This window comes from Heterocephalus glaber, unplaced genomic scaffold, assembly GCF_053883595.1.
Source record: "Heterocephalus glaber isolate CG9 unplaced genomic scaffold, H.glaber_assembly_v1.0 deba00001613, whole genome shotgun sequence".
Taxonomy (NCBI): domain Eukaryota; kingdom Metazoa; phylum Chordata; class Mammalia; order Rodentia; family Bathyergidae; genus Heterocephalus; species Heterocephalus glaber.
In genome coordinates, this window is record NW_028258384.1 from 38036356 (window position 1) to 38063234 (window position 26879).

Below are 26879 nucleotides of genomic sequence, written 5' to 3' on the forward strand. Positions count from 1 at the left end.
TTTCACCATGGCCTCAAACAAGGAGTTCTTGGAGGGTTGGATCATGAAAAACAATTGTGTTTTCACAACTGGTTTCTTAACTTTAGAGCTGAATGTACAAACTGGGTCTCCAGCTGAATCTATGATGATCATCAACCCACTTATTTGTGGAAAACCAGTTTTGGTTCTCATCTAAACTGAGTACCTTATTTCTAGAAAGCAATTGGCAGGAGGATTTAGTGACTCTCTGACCCTAAAGAAGCTAGGGACTGGAAAATGCTGACTGGGTGAGCGGACAGAAGAGAGAACTGATTGTATGCCACCTTGGTTACAAGTACAGAGATGTAGAATTGGAACAAGACACAGGGGAAAAGATAGAACGCAGGTCATGTATGAAGATATGGGCACCCCAACTCATGAAAGTCAATCCCAGTTAGAACAGAAATTATCTTCTGAGTAGTTCAAACAGCCCCCAGCACCATGTGAGCCCTGACTCAATACAATGTGATGATGGTGATTATTCCTAGTCTTTCTTTTTTCTTCTCTCCTTGACTATAGTGTTTGCAGGGATAGGTGAGGACCCAAACCACCAGTGCCCAGAAAGAACACTGACAAAGGGGGGTCCAGTACCCCCACCCCCCTTAGGAGTTTGGAAAGGTTTCACTTCCGCCTGGCTGCAGGAACCACAAGTTTCACACTAGGTCGGAATTGGAATAATCACACTCTAAATACACCAAGACGTGAGCGCATCGCCGAGCCGTGGGGCGCACGTGAGCCCACACCCAGGCACCCAGCCCTGCCTCTCGCCAGAGCATCCTCAGCAGCTGCCACAGAAGCAGCCTCCTCCTTCTCTGCTTCCTCCTCCTCCAACCGCCGACAACGCCGCCACCGCCGCCGCAGCAGCAGCCACTGCTCCTATCCCCTCTCATCCTTCTTCCTCTCCCCATTCCTGCTCCTCCTCCCATCCCAGGTTCCTTCTCCCCAGCGACGGAGGGCAGAATCCTCGACAACAGCTTCCCTCTCTCGGGCCACGAAGAGGCTGGAACAGGTCTGTGCAGGGGGCGCTTTGTTGCGGTTTACTGGGGCACCGGTGGCTCCGAGAGCCCCTGGGAGGAGCCTGCGGCGTACTAGAGGGTAGACTAATCTATTTTCAGTCTTGCTTCATGAATAAATGAGGGAGAGGCGACAGGGTGGAAAGGCAATTGGGTACCGGTGTCAGTTTTCCTTCTCTTTTGACTCTTGGGGAGAGAACACTGAAGCTGCCCGGACTCCCGGTTCCCGCCCCTCCCCAAAGCTCTCTTTCTTTGCACCCCCACATCTCGCATCCACTTCCAAGAGCTGAGCTTTCTCTTGTTCTGGCAGCTCAGGGATGGGGGCGGGGAGAACAGGATGGAGTTGATCCCGCGGGGCACCTGGGTGCTTGGGGCTTTGTTACATAGGACAAAAACCAGTCCTCACTAGCTACCAGCTCCAGGCTGGGCTGCTGTCGGCTGGACGGGTGGGGAAGTGAGAGAATGTGAAGGGGCACTCCCAGTGTATGATGATTGGACAGGAATGCAGTGGTGTGTGTTGGGAGATGGTGCAAATTTTGCATGGGATTCCCTGAGTGTGAGTTGAAGCAGTGTGTGTGTGTGTGTGTGGGTTTGTGTGTGTGTGTGTGTGTGTGTGCCTGTCTGTCTGTCTGCACCACGGGGCTGGGCTACTCTTGGCATTACATGTTCTTGAGTCTCATCCTATGCCAAGTCAGACTGCAGCAACATGCAGGCAGATCAGGTCCAACCTGTTCTGCCCACATTGGAAGGGTAATGATGGTTTCAAAGTGCCAGAAATCCCCCCAGCTGGGGCAGTTGCGTAGTACTCTCTGTATGTGGAATTTCCAACCAGGTTGATGAAGCCCTGCTGAACATCTTTATTATTCCCCCAAAGATGCCCAACTTTCTTAGCGAGTTTTCCTCTCTCAGCCAATAGTGACCCAAAGCACTTACAGTGACCCTTGCAGCACCCTCCCCCCCCAACTCTTTAGTTAGTGGATCTTCATGACTTCCTACTACAGTGAAGTTTGTGATGTGTAAGAATATAGCTGTATGGGGCCAGAGATTTAGCTCAGTGGTTCCGGCACCTGCCTTGAAAGTGCAAGGTCCCAAGTTCCATCCCCGGTACCAAAAAAAAAAAAAAAAAAAAAAAAAAGAATATAGCTGTATGTTTGGGGAAAGGGGAACAGACTAAATGAACCTATATATTAGTCCTGAATTTGCTTTATAGGGCTTTTTGTCTTTTTTAAACCACAAGGTCATTTTTTTTTAATCAAAGAAAAAAGAGATCAGTACAAATTAACAGATTTTAATTTCTTCTTTGACATTTTAATTTGTGGTTTTAATAAAGCATTGCTTTTCATGGTCCAAAAATATTCTTTTAAGGATAGTGATTAAACAGCCTACTTTTATTACACACCTGCTGTGTTGTTCATAGTAGTGTTACATAGTGGAAGTATAGAAGTAAATAAAATATCATCTCAGCTCTCATGGTGTGCAGGATAGGAGCGAGTAAACAGAGTATGACAAGCGATGGGCAGGGTACTGTGGGAACACTGAGGAGGGGTGCGTGGCTGGGGATGGGAGCTATGATCGAGGCAGGCTTCACAGGGAAAGTGACATTTAAGTCAAATCTTGAAGAAGTAATTGATTAGATAGCTAAGTGAAGAATGGCATCCTAAGTTGATGAAACATGTATAAAGGCAGAGAGAGGTTATAGCTAAATAAGACTATAGAGAGTCTGGAAGTATTACTGTCAAATTCTCAACAAATCAAGAATAAATCTTTCTTAATTTGGACAATGATTAATGGTGAATCCAAAGGGACCCAGTAATGCAGACTGATCAGGGTCAGAACACACTTCTATCTTAAGAAAGGTCCAGCTCATTTATTAATATTAGTGTGTTTTGCTTTAAGCAAATCTGATATCTTTGAATGTGGATTTGCAAAGCAAATGAATGAAATGGATAGTACCACATGGCAGAATTTGTTGCTTTATAAAAGAATTCATAATCAGATAGTCTAAATAACAGTGCATCTATGACCTTTACTGTGAATATGTTTCACACAAAATTGCTGACCCACAATTTTTCACATAACCAGTGGATAATGACAAGTAAACCTGTGTTACATTTACTTTTCATTGAAGTTCCCAGTTTCAATGTAGACATTTCCCCATATGCTGTGGATATTTAATAAATTCCAAGAGAAAATATGAAAATGATAGTGATAAAAATTAAATCTGTTGCCTGAATTGCATATAAAATGCAAATTAACCAGGACAGGATCCTTGGGGACTTTTCCATTTTAGATACTTTTGGTAGTGTCCCTGGTAATTAACAATACAGTAGCACTACATTTTTGTGCTGTCTATTAGTTTTGAGATGGATATATAATGACTAATACTCATGCAATTAAGCCAGAACAGGGGCACATTCGGAGTCTCCTATTTTGTTTTATTGGTGCTGGCTGTATAGATTTATGAGTGGTACCAGGACTGAGCCTAGAGACTGATGATTTCTACTCGAAGTGCCTGGTAGGCACAAAATTATGCTAGTTAAGAGTGTGGACTAAGAGGGCATGAATCAGTATCAAGCCTATCCTTCCTTAAATGAAGACCAAAAATAGTCTTGCGTTCTATTTGAGAGGAAAGTCTGTAGAAGTAGGTGACTTCTTGAATAACTTGCTTCCTAGTCTGGCCACTGCCCTGTGGTAAAGAAGATGATGACCTTATGGTTCTTTTGTCTCATCAAGATCCTTGGTTCACTGATTGTTGATATTATATAATAGTTATTTTTTTAAAAAACCCTACAACTTGGGCTAGAATGGAACTGATCTGTTTACTGTGCTGATACTCTTATCAGTCTAATGGCTAGACCAGTGGTTCTCAATATGGGTTCTAAAGAAGGTAGACTGCTAGTAGGACACACACAGTTTTGTGGTCAAATTAAGTTTGGAATTCTGGCTTGAACAGAAACAGTTTTGTTTACTGCAGAGCTTCTAAAAGCCTTTTTTTCCCCTAAAAGCCTTTCTTAGCCTAATGTATATTGTGTCTCTCCAGGAGAGCAAAATACTCAACATTCCTCAGATGTTTGTCCACAGAACCTGGTGTTCCAACAAGCAGGTGGCTGGACCGGTGTTAACAAGAAAGCTCTCTGGGAAATGCTGGGCAAGAGCATTCTCTTCTGGGTTGTCGGTATCTTGCTGGGTAAACTTGGATGGAAGATAAACTTGGATGACTTACTTTGCCTCTGTAAGTCTCTTCTTCCTTCCTGCATCAGTAAAATTAAGCTGATAATAATCACTGTTCTCATGCTCTCACTGACTGTGATGGTATGATGACAACTAAGATAATATCTCTGCAAGTATTTTGAGTTCCTTAGAAGAAAGGCTCTATATAAACTCAAGGTTATTATGAAAGGGAAGTGAAGAATTAAGGCAATTATCCTGATAATTCAGGCCCAAATCCTGTTTTTCTGCTGAGTTACTGGGCAGGCCTCTTTGGTTCTCTGCTCAGCTTTGACTACAAAGGCGTATCCTCATTCAACCTTGGGTGACAGTTCTCTGGGCTTATTTCCTTACACATTCTGAAGATTTCAGTGTGGCCTTTTAATTTCCTGATCCAGAATTATCATCAGCACAGACTTTAGAAAAAGCCCATCAATATGAACACATCCTGCTGACCAGAGAACCCTGGAAGTGGGAATTCAGTTTAGTTGCGTGTTGCTTTTATCCTTCACACTCATTATCTTTTAGGAGCATTTCTAAAGGGCTCCATGTGGCAGGGTTCCTCTTCAATGGCTCCAAAGTCTATTCTGGGCTGGTGTCCTGTTTGCAGGGGCAGCTTCTAGGTGTCCAATTTGTTAAGGCTTAGGCCATTTTAAAGGAAATTTTAAGGCAAAAGAAATGACACTCAAGTGACTGTTGACCCATACTCATGTAAATTTTCTCAACCTCTTTTCTTAGCAAACTTTCAGAAAAGAAGGATGGAGCTTTTGACAATCAATGGCAAATAACCATAGCAAACTGGGTTTGAGGAAGAGCCTGATATAGAGTTATTGGAGTTAGTAGCTCTAGAGTGCTCTGTGTATGGATTAGCTCTTGTCAGCATGAAAGCAGCCAGCTGCAGTGGTAGTAGGAATGATTTCTGTCAGCCACAAGAGAAAGCTGTGTAAGACTGTGTGATGCTGGAAAGTGAAAGTGAACTCACACCTTGTTCTGGAGAGCTTTGTAGAGATGCCTGTCCAGGAGGGGGAGATCTCTAAATGGTAAAGCTACACATGCCTTTAGAAGTTCATCTGATGCAAACCTTCCTTTTGGATGAGGAAATAAGTTCCAGAGAAGTGAATAGAGTTGCCCCAAGGTCACACAGCTACTACATGACAGAGTCATCCTAATAGCTAAAAATTATATCTGCTGTATCCTATTGCTCATATAGTAGATGTAGCTGCCTTTTTGTGGGTTGGCTTGCTCAATTCAACTTGGAGATCACATCTAGGTCTGAGCTGTGTAGGCTCTCATATGACAGATTTAGCAGAACAGGTTTCTAGCAGAACCTGAAAAGCCATGCTTCTTTCTGTCACTCTCCTTTCTACATGAGTGTATAGGTTTGAACAAGAATAAGGAATGGGTATTTTTCAGGGGACCATTTGACCATTCCAATGCCTCTACCTTGGTCATTCTTAACTTTTTTTTGTGGGCCAAGGCCCATGAAAAATCTGATGAAAGCTACTGGTGCAGCTCCAGAGAAAGGCACACATTGATGAACATGTGTGTGTGATTTCAGTGCTATCTCAGTCCAGACCTCCAGCACAGTCTAGGGTTACATATACATCCTCCCTAAATACTAAACATTCCCAGATGTGGAATTGTCAACCATAGCTTGGAAGGAATTGGAAATACCGGGATGTGCCAAATTGACACATTGGAGGACAAGTTATGGTGAAATTTCTTTAAGATAAAAGAATGAGATTGAGTGTTGAAATTGCCGTCAAAACAGAAAAGGAATTGAAACAAACTAACCATGTTTAACCTTTAGAAGATAGAGAGGGAGGGCCAGGGTGGACAAAGTATGACAGGAAGGATGGCTGGAGACTTGGGAGGATGGTGAGGGGGTTAAGACCAGAAAGGGTGTTCATCATACTATATTTAAACAAAATGAAAACTTTTCCAAAAGAATGACACAACCCTTCCACTTCTCCAGTGTTTTTCACCCTAGTTTAACCTCTAAATAATAAACGCTTATGGCTCTGGGTATTAGAAATTGCCTTAGATGCTGGAATACTGTGTCCTTGAAAAGGACATCTTTAGAGGATGAGAGTGGGAGCTGGACATTGTGGGGGAGTTCACAGAATGAATGCCTCACTTCTTGTTTTAAAAAAGCATTTTTATTATCCAAAGAGCACATATTCATTTGTCCTTGTAAAAACAGAAATATGAAGTAGAATGTTCCTGGCTTCTCCAACACTGATCCTCCACCGTGTTCACAGTTTTGTATGTATCACATTGTACCTATTTTTATGAATATTCACATATGTATTTATATGCATAAGATAATCAAGGATGAGACCAGGCTACTACACATACTATTCTAAAACATGTTTTTTACTGAACTTTGTGCCTGGGTCTTTTCCTACCAGTATATACCTAGTAATTTAATCCTTTAAATAACTGCATAGTATTCCATTATATAATTGTGACATCACTTCTTTAATCTAAACTTTACTGATAAAATATTTGCATTATTTCTGATTTTCATATTTTTTAATATTGTTGCAATGTACTTCTTTGTACATGCATCTTGGCATGCTATGGAAAATTACTTTTTTCATATAAATTCACAGTAGTAAAATTGCAAGTTCAAAAAGTTTAGTTTGCACATCTCTGATTTTAATACAGCCTGCCAAGTTAGCTCCCAAGAATATTATAGAAATTTACATTTTCATCAAGAATGGCCATTTCTCCATGCTCTTCCTCACCAATTTCAGGCATTAATCTTTTAAATCTTTGACAATGTGAAGGCTGTAAATAATCTTTTTATTTGTATTTTGTTGAATACTAGCAAGGTTGAACATCATTCTTTTTTTATTTTGTTTTGTTTTTTGGGTTGTTTTTTTTTTTAACCACCTGTATTTCTTCTCCTGTGTTGGTATTTCATATCTTTGGCCTGTTTTTCTGTTGAGTTGTTCTTTCTCATTGTGATAATGGAATCTCTTTCTATTGTGGATGATAACTAACTGCTATCTATGTTATAAATATATTAAACAGTTTACTGTTTGTCTTTTAACTTTGATTTGAGTGTCTTTCATTGTACAAAAATGTTTATGATTTTTTTTTTTTTTTGGTACCAGGTATTGAACTTGGGACCTTTCACTTGCGAGACAGGCAGCAGAACCACTGAGCTAAATCCCTGGCCCAAAAACGTTCATGCTTTTTAAAAATCATACTAGTCAATCTGTTCCTTTATGAAGATACAAATGATGCCACAATTCAACACACTGGTACTATGTTATATGGATTTGGCTCATTTCTATAAGACAAATTTCTAGGATTAGATCTATTCAACTTTTTCTACATGTTGCCATATTGCTTTCTAAATTTTTTTCAAATTACACTTCTATCATAGTGTAGAAAAGCACATTTGGCCCCTTCTTGATGTCTTCTTGTAATCCAGTGCTAGGCTAGAGTTCATATTAAGACACCATGAAAGGCTAGAAGCAGAAATTGCTAACTGCATGAGAAACACATGTAATACATGTTTCATCTTCAATTATTTAAGCAAACATGGTTTTTAATTCATTTCAAACCAGAGCTGTGTGAAAATCATATTCAACATCAAATCTCTTTAAATTCACTGTGAAATGAGTAGCGATTTAGGGTCATCTTTGCTGGCAGCAGTTGGATGAGCAGGCAATGACAGAGTAACTTTAAAACTCTACCATATTTTAAGACACTTAGGTAAATGCACTTGCTGCATCTTTACTGACCTCTGAGGTTAATAAGGTTGGCTCCAGAATTCTGAATGCTGTGTTGAATGAGAATCAGCTTCTGTCTAGCTTGGCTTCCTGCAAAGAGGACAAGTTTGAGGCCCTCCCATGGGAAGTTATTTTATTTTATTTTTATTTATTTATTTATTTTTGCTACGAGGATCGAACTCAGGACTTTGCGCTTGCAAGGCAGGCGCCAGAACCACTGAGATAAATCCCAGGCCCGGGAAGTTATTTTAATAGAAATAAACAATGATGTCACTCTGCAGGGGGAATAGTAGCAAATAGGTACAGGTGTATCTTTTTCTCTCACTCTGGCCAGGCTTGCTTCATCTTCTTTTCATCTTCTTGTGTCTCTTTTCTGCCAATATAAGATATGGTCAAAGGGATTTTGCTTTAAGCTTAGGATAGGGTCTATGGATAAGGAAAAAGATGAAAATCATAGTGTTTGTTTATGTGCCTTAAGAATATCTTTTATCTGAAGAGGACAGTATCAACCTTAAAATCCTTTAGGGGCCACAAGAATGAGGCATATGAAAGAGTGATGGTAGTTTTTTCTTGCCTGTTTCTCAGATGGAGAACACATTTGAAAAGGAGTAATACTGAGTTGGACATTTCTAAAAAAGGCTCACAACACCCACTAACACTGCTAACTAACAATTTGGCAACCTATCTCCTCTAGGGATGGATATATATGGCTTTCAAGTAAAGCTTTCTAATATAATAGATTTAATCACGCCCTTTATACTCACCTGATGTTCACTTTACCTAGTGTAGTGCTGGCACGGCCTACCCCTGGGATACTTCTGAGTGTCAAAAGATGGATAGGCTATTGTCCTCAAGGGAATTATTTGATTTATTTGAACTATTGACAATTATGAATTGAGGAATGTACTATTTTCAATCTAGGAAGTCTCTTCTTCAGTGCTGAATGATTTAAAATTTAAGCATTATTAGAGCCCAGCTTACACAATGTAGGAACTTAGTGAGACTCTGTCTCAAAAAAAAAAAAAAGAATAAAAACAGCTAGGAATGTAGTATGATTTGAGGGACCTGTGTTGAATCTGCAGTACCAAAATACTGTTGTAAAATAAAATTTAAAAACTTAAACTGATGAAGTGTAATAAAATTTATTGCTATAAATATGGTTTCTACACATAAGTCATATGATACATTTCTCCTTTATGATGATTACAAGAGGAAATGCCACCTTTTCTTTTAAAACTGGTGCTTTCAGTAGAACTGGGAATTTCCATTTTTTTATTCATTCTAATGAATTATTCTTGGAAAGTGGTACTGTTTTTTAACTCTTATAAGAACTTGTCTCTGTACTTAATCCCCCCAAAAATCTCATTAACAAAGAGGCAAAGACAGTTGGTTAATGGAGTTTATGATAAATCAGGAGGCAAAAACCTGGATTCCAGTTCTGATTTTATTACTAATTTGCTCTGTGAGCTTGAACAAGTGTTTGAATCTCTCTGGGCCTCAGTTTCTCACATACAAAATGAGGGAAATAGTTGGGAATAGATAATCTGTATTGTTGTTCCTTCAATTTAAATAAAGTATTCTTATCTCTAAAGTGAGAGCTTACTTTGTAACAGAATCACTTGGGGAAACTTTAAGAAAATATACAAGCAGTGCCACCTCAACCAAATGAATCTGAAACCCTAAAGGTGGACTCTATAAATGTATTTGTTAGCTACTTAGGTGATTCTAGAGGAGACTCTAACCCTCTTCTGAGGTAGCTTGCAGGAGACAAAATCTCCTGGGTTTTCTGGCCTGAGGGAATGAAACAATTTTCCAGAGTGGAAAAGTCTTGTCCTCCCAGTAGCTCTGCTTAGGAACCAATGAGATTGCACTTGAGGAGGCTGGTTTTTTATCTGTTTCCCTGAGGCTGGTTTCTGCAGAAGGAAAGAGAAAGCAGAGTTCTTTTTAATATTGGCAATTTGGATGAACTGACCAGTTATTTGACAGTGAACATATTTTAGGGGTTTTTTTAAATAAAACCTTCAATAAAAGCATCACTGAGAAAGGACAAAGTAGTATCTAGAACCCCTACCCTTTTAGCCTAAGCTTTCCCTTGATTCTCATTTCAAGTTTCTATTTCCTCCTTTGACTTTTTCCACTTTGAGTTTTCTTCCCTTCATTAAAATCCCAGTCAAGGGATCTCAGCAACCTCGCTTTTTATGCCCTTCCCTCCCCAGTCTCCACTACACTTTAAATATTTTCTCCCCACTCCTCACCCTCTCCCTGGTTGCCGGAGACTCCTGCAGTAAGTCTGTAGTCCCCACCTGCCCAGTGTGCAACGCAAGCCTGAGAAAAAAATACACTAAGAGACAAAACTAAGAGAGAAAGTGGGGTGCTAGGATGACCAATGCCGGTGTAACCCACAAAGGGGCTGACCAGTCCCAGGCACTGACTTATTGGCCATCAGTTGGGGTAAAGGTGACGTGTGGTTTCTATGGAAATTAATGTCAACAAGGCTCAGAAAGGACAAGACAAAGCATTCTTGAATTAGAAACAGAATAAACAAAATATATTATTGTAATTAGAACATTGTCCTTCTAGTCAGAAGGTTTTAGTTGTGGGAACAGAATTTGGGTGCGAATTACTCTGACCTTGGCACATCAGCACATGGCTTTCAGCCAGACTCACTTGTATAAACAAGCCAGTTGTGGGGTTAACTCTTCACAGCCTGCTTTGGACATATTCAATAATACAGCCCTCTGTACTTGGTCACATCACTGATTTTGTTTCTTTCATCCTCAGATACTCTTTCAGTGCTATCCTGCCTTCTAAATGCCAAAAGGAAAGGAGTCAGCACCAATGTGCATCCATTTGCCCTTCATATTTTCTTATGTCCCAGCCTTCAGCTCTTCTTTTATTATAGGGAAGCTGGAGCTAAGGAAATGCTTCTGTAAAGCAGACTTTCAGAGACAGCAAGACTTCCTTTGTTATATAGCTACCACTTGTTGAGCATTTGTTGTGTGTCACATACTGTGCTACTCTCTGCATGTTTCATTTAATCCCCTCCATAACTCTACTAGGCTGATACTATTTTGATTTCCATTTGGCAGAGAAGGAAATAGGGTCAGAGCAGCTAAGTGACTTGCACAGGTTCTCTCAAAAGGTGAGGAGCAAAGTGAGTCTGGTCCTGGGGCCAGAATGGTTAAGCAGAGTATTCCCCACGGTAATAAGACTGTGTTACACCAAAGGTGAATGTATGAAGCAACAGATTTTCTTGAGTATGAAGAGTCTAAGCCCTGAAGTAACTTAAATAATGAGAAAGGGAGGGGTTCATTTCAATGGCAACATAATGTTGCCAGAGTTATTATGCATCTTTGTTGGGGGTGGGGCTAGGAGACTAGTTTGAGCCTTGACAGTTGATAACCCAGTAAACCTGTAAATATTGGCACTGAGAAATAAATTACTGCGATTCCTGAGACTATTGTTAGTTTCATAGAGTAGTAAGGGAATATAAGCATACTTCTTGCTTTCCTCTCCTACTGTCATCAGGAGGCTGGTGCCAAAAGTATAGAGGATCTCTGGAAGGTAGAGTGACTTCTTGGACATTCTCAGCTAATGAGGGAGTGGGTTAAAGGGAAGCAATTCAGAGGAGAGCCCAAGATAGGGTGAACATCACTTGTTGGCTTGCACTTTTGGGTTTGCGGTTTTCCTGAGTCCTTCCTGTATGATTGTCATCATCAAATTTATAACAGGCAGCAAGGGGTATTTGACATCCACCAGTACAGACTTTGAACTGGAATTGATATGATTTAAATTCATGAGCACCGCAAAACCATGCCCTGAAGTTTCCAGAATATATCTATGCAGGTGAGTTCATGCTTGAACCTTAACCTTAATCCTTGTTTGGAGGAGACTAACTTTTCACTTGGACCGTATTGCAGGACATGGAGCAATTTGACATTGCTGCACAGAAACAGACTGTGTTCTTTTTTTTTTTTTCTGAGCTCTATCCAGGAAAGATCTTGTGTTGGCTCTACCTTCCCTAAAAATCCCCTTCAAATTGGAGCCCTAAGAAGAGAGTTCCAATTTTCTGCAGTGCCTATCATCTTTGTTGTCATTTTCCATCATGAAAGTCAATAGATGCCGAGGTCCCAAGGTCTTGTAAAGCAGTTGTTTGCTCCATGACTAATGGTGACAATTTGCTCTGCCTCTCTAAGCTTGTTCTTCCATATGTAATGATCCTCATTGTCCTTTCTCCATGGAGATACTAGAACAGTCAAATACTCTGAAAGGAAAATGTTCCAAGATACAGATGCTGTTTGACTTCCAGTGGAGTAATGTCCTGATAAACTCATGATAAATTGAAAATATAAGTAAAAAATGCATTTCAAACACAAAACCTACTGAGCATAATACCTTAGTCTTCTACTTTAAACGTGTACAAAACACTTACATTAGCTTACACTTGGGCAGAGTCCTGTAACACAGAGCTATTTTTATAATCAAGTGTTGAATACCTTGTAATTATTGAATACCCATATCCAAAATAAGATGGCAATGAAGTACACTGTAGAGTATCAGTTGTTTTCTCCTGCAGTCACATAGATGATTGGGAGCTAGAGATTGCTGCCTCTGCCCAAGATTACAAGAGGGGTGTCAGACTACATATTACTACACCACATATCACTAGCCACAATTCAAAACCCTAAGTATGGTTTCTACTGAATACATATCCCTTTAATACCATCGTGAAGCTGAAAAATTGTATGTTAAATCATTCTAAATTGGGGACTATTTATATGTAAATGTGTTTTCAGCTTTTCCCTGCAAAAACATGCTGTTTGTTAGAAAAAGAGAAGGCATTGAAAAGGTTAAAGTGATCACCTTCTTAAGTTTAAATCCCTACTCTGTCTCCTACTAGCTGTATGGTCTTGGAAAGCTTCTTAATCAACTGATTGTCTTAGCTCTGCGAATTGGAAAGAGTAATATCAGTACCTACCTCCATAAAGCTGTGGCAAGAAATCAAGGAGATAATATCTTTCTGCTGCAAAGGTAGTGCTCATTTATGTACTGCCATTTATAGTAGATAATTTTTATTTATATTGTGAATGCATGAAGCTCCAAGGAGATGTTTGTGTTCTGACTGAGGCACTTTGGACAGTCGTTTAGGCTCTCTAGACCTCAGTTTCTTTACCTGTACAATGGGGAAGCAACCTCTTCATGTTTTTTGAGGAATAAACAAGATGATTCCTGAAAAATTCTTAGGATACTGCTTAGAACATAGAAATGCTTGACTAGGTATTGTTGATAAGTCAGTTGCCATCTTTCATGACCCTGTTGGTTCTTTGATCCCCTGGTTTTCAGTGTCTGGACCACCTTAGGCCTATCTCCCACTGCAGCCAAGATTTCTGATGCCTGAGAAGTATAGATGGTTTGAGATAAATTGAGAAGATAGCTTTTTTGTATGTGGAGCTCCTCTGATTCTGGAGGCCTGAATATGATTCACAAAATCATGAATATGGGACAAAACAGACTAGGCTTAACAACTCCTACAGGAGACTGGCCCCAGGCAGCATGAAGTTCTGTTGCTCCCCCTCCCATTTCCAAACCTGTTCTGCCATCCCTATCAGCTATGTAATTCCCTTGTGGCATTCCTCCAAGACAACGGCTTGAGAGCACTTTGTCTCCTCCTTAAGTAATACATAGAATATGGCAACTAGATGCTGCCATAGAGACAGTTCCTACCTTATCCATAAGGCTGGGAATTGAGCCCTGGTGACAAGGCCTGCCTTGAGGTTGGCCACCTCCCAGCACATCACCCGCCTCAGCCTGGTGACCAATCTTCCCTGCCCACCCTGGGATGTGTACCAATCTCTGGCTCTTTATACATCTTGAGGCCCCAAAGCAACCATGTCGGGAAATTGTGCTTTCACTGGGTTCCCCAATGTCTTTACCTTACTTCGAGCTTTTATTTCTAGCCTGAACTATACAATATTATTATTGCTGTTGCTTTTTTTGTACTGGGAATTGAACCTAGGACCTTTGCAGTAAGCCATATGCTCACCCCTTTTTTATTTTGAGACAGGATCTCACTACGTCTCTAAGTTGACCAGGCTGGGCTCAAACTTGCAATCCTTTTGACTCAGCTCAAGAATTTTGGGATTACAATTGTGTACACCAAGCTGGGCTCTATTGCTGCTGCTTTTAACATTATAAATAACAGTAATAACTCTTATTGAGTGTTTATTATGTGTTACACTGTTATTAGTATTTCGATGTATTATCTCATTCAGTAGTCAAAATAACTCTGTGAGGTAAACACTATTATTCTATTTAAGAGGAGGAATAATATTAGCAGTTAACATTTATTGATGCTTACTATTTAGTAGACACTATACTAACTGCCTATATATATATTTTCTCATTTAATCTTCATAATAACCTTACGGCCCTGAGTAGTAAGGTCCCACATGAGAAGTTTTTTTTTTTATGGAGTATTCAGAAGAGTTTGTATGACCCGGGAAGACTTTGGATATACTTTCACTGAAAGTCTTTCTTTAGTACCTCTTCTACTACCATACAGTGTTTGGGTACAGTAGACATTACTCATTCTGAATCCTGCTGGGCCCCTTGGCATAGTTGGACATAGGAGAACCATATCATCCCTAACTGCTTGCAGCTGAACAGGAATGTTATATCCTATCACCCCAGGTTGTTTTGGGAATACAAGTTGAGTATATTTAATCCAAAAATCTGAAACCAGAAGTGCTCCAAAATCCAAAACATTTTGAATTCTGACATGATGCCAACATGATGCTCAAAAAGTTTCAGATTTGGAACTATTTTGGGTTTTGTATTTCAGATTAGGGATGCTTAATTGGTAAAGCATATACAAATACAGTATTCCAAAAATCTGAAAACCTCTGATATCTAAAGAGCCTTTCTGATCCCAAGCTGGCATCAGGTTAGAGTAGAAGCATGGTGAAGGGTCAAATAAAATTTACACTTAGGCTGTAGTTTTAAGCTTTTTACTATATCACTGGAAATAGCTATAACATATATTTCTAATGGTATATATTTAACACAGCTCCCATTCCACAGCCATAGTAGGATACCTCTATCCCCAAGAGTTTATTTTTCACACAAATTGTCATACCCTTCTTCATGGCGTTCTCCTACTGAGGTTTCTCCAAAAATCCTTTTAATATCGTCTCACTTCTTTATTCCTTTTCTCTTGCATCCTTTCATTCCCAAGGACACATGTTGATCATCTGTTATATATTAAGTATTGTGCTAGACCCTTAGAGTATGATTATGCTCTCATGAAGTGCATCGTTTAGTAGAGGAGACAAAGTAAACAAATTCATATATATAGTTATAAGATCTGTGAAAGAAAAGAACAGAGTGGTAAGGGACAGTAACAAGGAAGACCTAAGTGAGATGGGGGTGGGAAGCATAAAGAAACATGTTTTAGGGCCAGGGATTTAGCTCAGTGGTTTCGCTGCCTGCTGCGCAAGTGCAAGGACCAGAGTTCGATCCCCGGTACCAAAAACAAAAAAAAAAACGTGTTTTGGGAGAAAATGATGTTTTACTTGAGGACTGAAAGATGAATGAATATTAACAGAGAGTACTTCAGGCAAAGGGAAAAACTTGAAGTGGGTGCTTACTATATTGAAGAGACTAAAAGAGACAGTGAACCAAGTGAAGTTGGACAATATAGGGCCTTGCAGACCAAAGTAAAGAGTTCTCTCTTTAAGCTGAGTGCAGTGGGGAGCTACTGAAGTATTTAAATCTAGAGTTAAACTAATGTAATTTGTATTTTTAAAATATCACTCTGACTAATATCACAATTGAGCTAGAGGGTGGCAAGAAAAAAAAAAGAGAGGCAAGTTAGGAGGACATGAAAGTAGTTCAGAAAGAGAGAAACTTAGTGGGTTAGACTAGGGGTAGCAGTAGCCATGAACAGAAGTGAGCAGATTCAGGATACACTTTTGAGCTAAAACAAAAAGGGCATAATAATGAACTGGAAATGAGAGCTGAGGGGAGGGTGGAATGAAGGAAGACATCCATGATTCTGGATTGAACAGTTTGATGGATGGTGATACCATTTATGGACTTAGGTATGTATATCCTAAAACAGATTCAGAGTTCAGCTCTTTTGAACCACTTTTGGTCTATAATGCTCAGTTGGCATCTATACAATATGACTTTGTTTTGCTGATAGTTAACATGAAGGTATTTTCTGTCTTCCTAGGTAGGGGTTCAACTTGTTGAGGACTATGTCTTATTCATTTCTGTATCCCATAAAGCATTTAAAATATGATGTATTGAATGCTGACTAAAGGAAGTCCTTTCTCTTTCAACTTTACTTTTTTCACTAAGGAATGTGAAATGACCTGAATTAAGCTTTCTAAGGAAAAACAAATTTGACATATTCAGATATGTGTGCTTTGAAACAGACTTTGAAATTTATTTAACCATTATTCACCTTTTGAACAGTTACTGCTATGTCTACATGATACACAGGGTGCAAGTAAACTCTGATCTGCAGAGCACCCTTCAGCTGTGCACTAAAGGTTATGTGGTCACAGAAGCAGGGTCTCATGGAAATTCGTAGCTAGCTTAGGTTGGGCAGAGAAGGCCTGACATGGTCTAAGGGCTTGAGTTTTTCAGGCAAGTGTGGGGCTTCATGGCCATGGGTTCCAACATATGGTATCTGGAAGCACATGCCATAGATGGCAGGCTATGGAGTCTCAGATTTGTCCACAAAATAGATAAAATATTGCTGACTTCTGCACTCAAATAAGATAAAATAAAATACAACAAAACAACATAGAGCAAAAAAAGTTGCTCTATGGCAACTTTTATGACATTCCTGAAAAGATTCTTTAGAGAATTGCTGATTCTGCAGTTCAGAAGTGGAAACCCAGAAATCTGAATGTTTATAAACTTATAAACATTATGATGAAGGTGACCCATTTTGAACTCAACCTTGGAACTGAAAGCAATTACAGCCAGCTCTTTGAGAACAGCTCAGCTCATCCCTGTTCCTTCCTTTGGGGAAAGTTTGGAATTATTCCCAGAAACCACAGGTATTTTACATGCAGATATGTGCATGGGTCACTGAAAAGGAAGTGTAACATTCCTTACAACCAGAGTGGAAAGAACCCAGAGGTCAGATTTCAAAATATTTCAGCTACATTTGATAACTGACTGGGATCTGCAGGTCCACTTTAGGAAAAGCTTCAAGGGTGTGCTCTATGATAGTTTGCAAAGGCAGCACCCTGCCTAGCACCTGTAAACTTCTGAAGTTCCTTTTCTTATGAACTGAGTTGGGTATTGCTTTGTATTGTAGCACTCAGCCAGATGTTTTATAGGAAGATGAGTATGGCTTTAGGTTCTCAATGACATTTAGGTTAACTGGAAGTACCCTCCCTTCAGGGAACTGTTGGGAACCTCGTCTTGGTCTAGCCAGCTCAATGACTGAACTAACCAAACTTTGTTTGGTTATACCTCCAATAGTATGAATGCCATGGGGGCCTATTTTCTTCCAAATGTCCAAGAGATTAACTCTAAGCAGCTCCATCATCATGACTCCTCAATTCCTTGTCATCTACTTGTCCTAGTGGAGACTTAAGACTAATTTAGTCATCAATTGCAGAACTCACAGACTACAGCAAAGGACATCAAGAGATTGACTTCACCTTCTGCTTTTCAAAGCCACCAAGAGGAGCTTGCAGGCAATAATGATTCCTAACATCGTTCTTGGTCCTTGCTGTGTCTTCTTCCATTCCCAAATACAGATCTGTCTGGGTTTTTTTTAAATTTTTATTTTATTGGTACATTTTAGGTATATAATATAATGACATTCATCATTGCAAATCTTCACCTTTACATAATCTCTCTTGGTTCATATTTTTCCCCATTCCCATGCCCTCTCTTCAACCCCTCCATCCTTCCCTATTTACAAAGACTTTGTTTCCATTTTTTCATTTTCTCATATTAATTCCATTCCCTTCTTTCCTTTCCCCTACCCCTCCCACTTCCACTTCCCCTTTGCCGCTTTTCTTCCTCTTTCACATTATCTATTATATCTTTTAGTCCTTCCTTGCAATTTCAGTTTCACACACTAGAGAAACTATTCCGTATTTACACATGTGTGTCCTATTTATTTCATTTAAGAGTATTGCCTCAGTGTGCATCCATTTAGCTATAAATGTATCTAATTTCTCATTTTTATGGCTGAGTAGTACTCCGTTTTATTAAAAAAAACACATTTTTTTTTTATGCAGTATCCGGTTGATGGGCAATTGGGCTGCTTTCAAGTTTTAGCTATTACAAATTGTGCTGCTAGGAACATGCGTGGATATGTATCACTGTGGTATGATTCTTTCAATTCTTTGGGGAGGATACCTATAGCTGGGTCAAATGGGACTTCCAGTTCTAGTTCTTTCAGGTATCTCCATACTGATTTCCACAGTGGTTGCAACAGTCCACACTCCCACCAGCAGTAGAACAGGGTTCCGCTTTCCCCAGAGCCCCACCAACATTTGTTATTGGTTGATTTCATGATGGCAGCCATACTTTTTGGAGGGAGGTGGAATCTCAGCATTGAATTCATTTGGATCTCTTGAATGACCAGTGATGTTGAACATTTTTTCATGTGTTTATTTGCTATTTCTACTTCTTTGTCTGAGAAATGTCTGTTCACTTCAGATGCCCATTTTTGGATTGGGTCTTTAAATTTGGGAGGTCTGTTTTTTTAACTTCTTTATAGATTCCAGATAGTAGACCTTTATCTGAGGAAGAGCAGTTAAACATATTTTCCCACATTGTGGGTTGTCTCTTCACATTGCTGGTGGTTTCTTTTGCTGTATAGAAGCTTTTTAATAGAAGAGATACCACTTGTTGATTGTTTGTGCTAGTTCATGGGCAACTGAGGTTTTGTTCATAAAATCTTTTCTTACATCAATGTCTACAAGAGTTCTACCTAACCTCTGTTCCAGAAGGTTTAGTGTTTCTGTTTTATATTCAGATCTTTAATGCATTTCGATTTTAGTTTAGCACATGGTGAGAGATATAGGTCTAGTTTTAATCTATGAGAAGTTGAAATGCAATTTTTCCAGCCCCATTTATTAAAGAGGCTATCTTTCCTCCAGTTAAGGTGTTTAGCTCCTTTATTGAAGATGAGATGGCTGAGTGTGTCTGGAGTTGATTCTTCATTTTCTAATCTGCTCCACTGGTCCTCAGGTCTGTTTCTTTGCCAGTACCATGCTGTTTTTATCACTGTAGCTTTGTAGCATAGTTTCAAGTTGGGAGTTGTGATAACCACAGCCATGCCTCTGTTACCTAGAATTTCTTTTGCTATTCTGGGTCTCTTCTGTTCCAAATGAATCTTTGGATTGTTTTCTCAAGGTCCATGAAGTATGTTGCTGGGGTTTCAATTGGGATTGCATTGAATCTATAAAGCAGTTTTGGAAGTATGGCCATTTTTACTATGTTGATCCTTCCTACCCAGGAGCAGCGGATGTCTTTCCATTTTCAGATATCATCTTCAATCTCTTCTTTTCAGAGTGCTATACTTTTCAGAGAAGAGATCTTTGATTTCTAGGATAATTCCTAGGTATTTCTGTTTCTTGGATGCTATTGAAAAAGGAATTGTTGGCTCTATTTCTCTCTCAGTGAGTCTATTGTTCTTGTAGAGGAAAGCTATTGATTTTTGTGTGTTGACCTTGTATCCAGCTACTTGACGGAATTTGGTTATTAAGTGTAGAAGACTTTTGGTGGAGTTCTTGGGGTCTTCTATATAGAGTATCATGTCATCTGCAAATAATGACAATTTGACTTCTTCATTTACAATCTTTATTCCTTTTATTTCTTTCTCTTGTCTAATTGCCATGGCTAATGTTTACAGAACTATATTGAACAAGAGTGGTGATAGTGGACATCCTTGTCTTGTTCCTGATTTTAGTGTGAAGGATTTCAGGTTTTGACCAGTTAGTATGATATTGGCTGTTGGTTTTTCATAGATGGCTTCTATTAGTTTGAGGTAGAGACCATCTATTCCAATTTTTTGAAGGGTTTTTATCATAAATGCATGTTGGATTTTGTCAAATGCTTTTTCTGCATATAGGGAGATAATCATACGGTTTTTGTCCTTGGCTCTACTGATATAGTGTATTACATTGATTGATTTGCATATGTTGAACCATCCCTGCATCCCTGGGTTGAATCCCACTTGATCAGGGTGTATGATCTTCTTGATGATCTTCTGCATTCTGGTTGCCAGTATCTTATTAAGGATTTTTGCATCTATGTTCATTAGTGAGATTGGCCTGTAGTTCTCCTTTTCGGTTGGGTCTTTCTCTGCTTTGGGGATCAAGGTGATGCTTGCTTCCAGGAATGAATTTGGGAGTATTGCTTCCCTTTCAATTTCATTGAAGAGTTTCAACAGTAGTGGCAGCAGTTCCTCACTAAATGTCTTGTAGAATTCAGCAGTGAAGCCATCAGGGCCCGGGCTTTTCTTAGTTGATAAGTTTTTAATTACATTTTCAATTTCATTGGTTGATATTGGGTTGTTCAGAATTTTTAGGTCTTCTTCGTTCAACTTTGGTAAGTCATATGTATCTAGGAATCTGTCCATTTCTTCTATGTTTTCCATCTTATTGGCGTATAGGTTCTGGAATTAGGTACTGATGATCCTCTGGATTTCTGCTGGGTCTGTTGTAATGTCACCCTTTTCATTCCTAATTGCATGGATTTGGACCTTTTCTTTCCTTTTTCTGACAAGGTTGACTAAGGGTTTGTCAATTTTGTTGATTCTTTCAAAGAACCAACTCTTGGCTTCATTGATTTTTTGTATCGTTCCCTTAGTCTCCATTGCATTGATTTCTCCTCTGATCTTTGTAATTTCCTCCCTTGTATGAGCTCTGGGGTTGTCCTGCTCTTCTTTTTCTATAATCTTGAGGTTTAGCATCAGGTTGTTTAATTGGGCTCATTGTGTTTTCCTAATATGTGTATTCACTGCTATGAATTTCCCTCGTAAGACTGCTTTCATTGTGTCCCATAGATTCCAATATGTTGTATTGTCATTGTCATTTAATTGAAGGAACTGTCTGATTTCTTCTTTAATTTCCTCTGTGACCCATTGGTTATTCAGAAGTGTGTTGTTCAATTTCCAGCTGTTTTTGAATTTTTTCCAGTTTCTTTTGCTGTGGATCTCCAATTTCATCACACTATGGTCTGATAATATACAGGGGATAACTTCAATTCCTTTGCACTTACTTAAACATATTCCATGTGTGAGGATGTGGTCTATTTTGGAGAATGACCAATGTGCATCTTAGAAGAATGTGTATTCTGACTTTGTGGAATGGAAGACTCTGTAAACATCTGTTAAGTTCATTTGTTCAAGAGTTCGATTGAGTTCTAGCATTTCATTAGTTATTTTTCGTCTAGTTGATCTATCTATTTGTGACAGTGGGGTGTTGAGGTCCCCCACTACAATTGTCTTAGTGCATATATGACTTTTCATGTCCGTTAATATTTGTTTTATATAGTTGGGTGCACTAGTGTTTGGTGCATAGATATTTATGATTGTCATCTCTTCCTCTTGGATTCTTCCCTTTACAAGGATGTAGTGTCCTTCTTTGTCTCTCTTAATCAGTGTTGATTTGAAATCTACTTGATCTGCCAAGAGGATAGCTACTCCTGCTTTTATTCGGGTTCCAGTTGCATGGAGTATTGTTTTCCACCCTTTAACTTTCAGTCTATGAGTTTCCTTTTGAATGAAGTGTGTTTCTTGTATGCAGCATATTGCTGGATTTTGCTTCTTGACCCATTCTGCCAGTCTATTTCTTTTGATAGGTGGATTGAGACCATTAACCTTGATGGTTATAACTGAAACGTATTGACTTGTTATTGCCATGACTTTTTCTTTTTGTTGGGTTCTCCCCCTTTACATTTAATTTCTTGTCATGCCAGATGGGTTCATTCTGCTTTGCTTCCTGGGGTTGTGATCCTCAGTGTCTGTTCCTAGGCTACTGTGTAAAATTCTTTGGAGTGCTGGTTTAGTATTTCCAAAGTTCCTAAGGTGCTCTTTCTCATGGAAGTATCTTATTTCTCCATCCATTTTGAAAGATAGTTTTGCAGGGTACATCAATCTGGGTTGGAGGCTGTTTTCTTTTAGGGCTTGGAATATGTCACTCCAAGCTCTTCTTGCCTTGATGGTTTGTGTTGAGAAGTCTGCTGTGATTCTGATGGGTTTTCCTTTATATGTGATTTGTTTCTTTTCTCTGACTGCTTGCAGAACTTTGTTCTTCTGTTGAGTTTCTGGAATCTTAACAATTATATGCCTATGTGTAGATTTTTTTTGATCAAGTCTATTTGGAGTCCTATATGCCTCACTTATTTGTATGTCAAGTTCTTTTCCCCTGCCTTGGAAGTTTTCTGCCATTATTTCTGTGAAGAGATTTTTTATGTCATCTGCACTCTCTCCTGTTTCTTCATTGACTCCAATTAATCTTATGTTATTTTTCTTTACATCATCTAGCAGCTGCTGGACTGATTTCTCATGTTCCCTTATAATTTTGAAGCAATTTTTCTTTTCCTGGTCACTAATTGTAATCTTATCTTCTATATCTGAAATTCTGTCCTCACATTGGCTCATTCTGCTGTGTAGACTTTCAGTGGAGTTTTTCATGTCCTGGAAATCTATTTGCATCTGTTTTATGGATTCCATTTGTTTCCTATGTTGGCATTCCATCATCTTCCTGAGCTCCTCTCTAGATTTATTAATCATGTCTTGCAATAGGAGCACAATTTCTCCTGTTATCTGAGAAATTATTTCTGAGTTCATTTTTTCCAGATCTCCTTTTGTTGCCAGTTCAGTGGGTCCAGGTGGTTGAGTATCAGAATATTCCATCTCATTTCCCTTTGGGGTTGCTGTAGGTGATCTGGAAGTCTGGTTTTGAGACTTATTTATGTGTCTTCTCATTTCGACTGGCGGTGCTGTTGCTCCTGCACGGATTACCTCCTCTGAGCTGGGAGAGGTGGGACAGGGGCCAAAAGCAGTGGTAGGGATGGTGGCCCAAAAGCCCCTACCTCTGGGTCAGGAGCGGTGGGAGGCATGGTGGCTGGGAAGCCCCTTCATCTGGGCCTGGAGCGGCAAGACAGAAGGTGGCCCAAAAGCCCTTTCCTCTGGGCTGGTGGCAGGGGGAGGGATGGTGGACAGAAAACCCCTTCCTCTGGACCAGGAGCAGTGAGAGGGCGGCTGAGAAGCCCCTACCTCTGAGCCAGGAGCAGCGGGACTCAGTACTGTGGTCTGGTGGTCAGGTGTCCTCTGCATCTTTGTAGTGTGGAACCAGGTGACTGTACAGAGGAGTGCAGGCCGGGGGGGGGGGTGTCCAGTGGATTGTTGCCGGGCACGGGCTGATTCAGCCTGTTCTGCGCTACTGGTGACCTCAGTAGGGTGTGCACAGACCTGCCTGTCTGCAGCTGGCTGATTCGGTGTGTTCTGCATGACTCGCGACCTCGGTAGGGCATGGGCAGACCTGCCTGTCTGCTGCGAGCTGATTTGGCATGTTCCGCGTGACTCGCGACCTCCGTAGGGCCTTTCAGTGGAGTTTTTAATCTCCTGGAAATCTGCTTGCATCTGTTTTATGGATTCCATTTGTTTCCTATGTTGGGATTCCATCATGTTCCTCAGCTCCTCTCTAGATTTATCAATCATGTCTTGCACTATGAGTACAATCTCTGCTTTTATCTGAAAAATTATTTCTGATTTCATTTTTTCCAGATCCTCTTTTATTGCCAGTTCCTGGAGTCCAGGTGGTTGAGTATTAGAGTGTTTCATCTCATTTCCCTTTGGGGTTGCTGTAGGTAATCTGAAAGTCTGGTTTTGCATCTTATTTTTGTGTCTTCTCATTTTGACACAGTGGGGCTGCTGTTGGTTCCCGCGTGGCTCACCTCTTCTGGGCTGGGAGCAGTGATATGGTGGCCCAGCAGCCCCTTCCTCTGCTCTTGGAGTAGTGGAACAGAGGACCGGAGGCCCCTTCCTCTTTGCTGGGTGAGGTGGAAGGGCAGCCTGGAGGACCCTACCTCTGCACTGGGAGCGGTGGTACTTCTGTCTGATTCTTTATGGGAATCAATACCTTCCCAGTTGGTTTCAACTCTAGGACTACTTTACCCCAATGATTGCCTTTCAAAGTATTTAAGAAAGGGACAGAGAGGTGGGAGAGGGGGATCAATTTTAAATATGAGGGAATGAATTTTAACAAATATAGCCTTCATTGAGCTGGTCATGTAGAAATCCTATGGATTACTGAGAGGAAAAGCCCCCATGTGAAAGTATGCTGAGACAGAGTGTACCTACCCGTGAGAAGGCAAGTATAGCTGGTAATGTCTTATTGGCCATTATGGGAATATAGAATCTTACTCTGGATGGGATGGTGAGCCACTAGGGGAATGACTGTAGGTAGAGAATGGCATGGGGACTAACGTATATTTTAAATTTCCTTGACATCACTTATTTCCACTTACCTTCATCTCTACTCTGTTTTAGCCAATTGCCCCAATTCCTGGGTTTTGTTACTGCCTCAAACTGCTCCATCTCTGAAATTTTATACTCCACTATTGTGATTGCAAAAGCTTATACACACAACAAGTTGATTTTAATCATACTTTTTCATTTACTTCATCTAAATTTCTCACTGGTTTATTGAAGTTCTGGATATCATTCCCTTCTGACTTTCCTTCTTCTTTTCCTCCTAAACCTCACATTGCATATTTTCTAGCAGTTCCCTTGTGCCAACTTATTTTGCCTGGCTATCCCTGTAGTGCAATGGTTCAGAAAAATACACACCATAGATCATTCTAGTGCATTTTGGTACTGGCTTCATATAAGGATGATATGAGATTCTTTTAAAAATGTGGATGCTTGATTTTACTGATCTAGGAAAGGCCCAGATACAGGGATTTTAAAAGCTCCTCCAGTAGTTCTAATGAGAAGACAGGCTGAAAGCCTCTGGAATAATCTAACATCTGTCTCTTCACTTTCTATATCTGAACATTTGAGTAGGAAATCAGTCTCAACTGCTCTCCACAAAGTGCTTAGAAATTTTACAAACTGACCTGACTGAGCTACATATCACATTAAACCAACCTATACCACCTCCTGCAGCCTTCAAACGCATTTTTGTCCTTGTTTCTTCTAGAAGATAACATTTTTCCCATTTCATAAAGTGGAGGCTTCTAGAGCCTCAACCTCCTGACCTGCTTCCTCATACCTAGAGGTATCTGTGCCTATAACTGATCAATTATTCTCCCAGCTCTTCCAAAACTATTCTTGCTTTTATTGATCCTTGACATCTTATTCACCAGTGGCTCCCTTCAAAAATATTTACACATTCTTTTGTCTTTTAAAAAACCCTTCTCTTCAACCCTATGTATTCCCTCACTACCTACTCCCTATGTCTCTTCTTTCCTCCACAGCCAAACTTCTGGTAAAAGAAGTCTATTTGGCCTATCTCTATTCTCACACATTCCATTTCTTCAGTCCAGTGGAATCTGGTTTCTGCTTGCATAAAACATCTTTTGCCATGGGCATCAGTAATTCCTCAACTGGCAAATCTAATGAACATTTTTCAGTTATTTACCTTACTCAGTGGTTCTGAGTCATTAGCTTATATTGCCTTCCTTTGTGAAAATTTGTTATTCCTTGGATTCAGTGATACTATCTTTTTTTGATTCACTATCTACTTCTTTGGCTGTTTCTTGAGTTCCTCTTTTTCCCAGACCTAACATATATGTATATCTCCAGGAATATCTCTTTTTTCTTACTGTATATTTTTCTTGGCAATTTTACACATGCCCATGACTTCACTTATCATCTATATATTTCTGATTCCTAGATATATATTCCCTCCACAGATCTCTACTGAGCCCTAGGCCCATTTATTAACTACCCATGGGCTGTTTTTATATGGAAATGCCACAAGCACCCCAAAATCAATGTGACTGAAACTGTACTTGACTTTTTATATACTATTGACTTCACTAAACCAGTAACTGGAGTCATCTAAGATTCTTCCACCATCTTCCTTACCTTCTGCAACATCCAGTTCTCCGAAGATCATCTCCTAATTCCTTGTTACTTATTTGTGCTTTTTCTTCTTGGTTATTACTTTTCTATGTTCTCCTCAATTCTTATCTGGACCAAAATAGTATCTTCCTATTTGGATTGCCTGGCTTTATAGCAGCCTCCTGCAAACTGTCTTCTGAACCTGAATAATCATTCTAACTGTATAAAACTTTCCAAGTTACCTATCTTCTTGTGTGCCATTAATGTTCCTTGGGGACTTATAACAGTGACTTTGAAATTATGCTTCGTGGATCTCAGTGTGTGTTCTGGAGTAAAGTTATGCTGTGGATCAGCAGGCTGAGTTGGCTGACCACACAAAAAGGTCAGATTCCCTCATTTAACTAGGGCAACTGTAGGTGTTTATCATCCCAAGCCCCTGACAATATTTTCTATTCAAGTGAAAATTCTACTGCCAGAAGAAAAATTTGAATACCACTGACATTGATCTTTATAACAACTCTAACAAATTCACTGTTTATCAGGAATGGAAGAGTATCTCTCACATCAACAGTGTGAAAGCTTCACAGACCTTGTGTTTAGGAAATACAGCTCTTCCAGATGTGTTGATTTGGTTGTGAGGCCCAGATTGAGGCCTTTTCTTGCTTGATGTGACTTTCTGTGAGCATTCTAAGGCCTTTCTTATACCTTTCAGAGTTACTAGTGCCTGTTGTAGATATGAAATGCAGAACTGTGCCTGAAGAACACACATGAACTTGATGCAGGCTTATGCCTGAGTAGCCTCAGATAGCAAATTGCACATAATTCCATAACTTGCAT

General features: G+C 39.8%; 1 protein-coding gene across 4 annotated transcripts in view; it reads left to right on the forward strand.

Annotated features, from left to right (window-relative positions):
• The first annotated feature begins 686 nt into the window (after nt 1-686).
• Nucleotides 687-26879, forward strand: part of Pak3 (p21 (RAC1) activated kinase 3) — a 308173-nt gene continuing 281980 nt past the window's right edge. For 2 of the 4 annotated variants that reach the window (XM_013078346.3, XM_013078348.3), the window contains exon 1: nt 891-1027. The gene's annotated coding sequence lies outside the window, so the exon portion shown is untranslated. Of the gene's footprint in view, nt 1028-26879 lie in introns of all 4 variants that reach the window. The other 2 variants (XM_087196763.1, XM_004861431.3) reach the window with 2 other exon arrangements.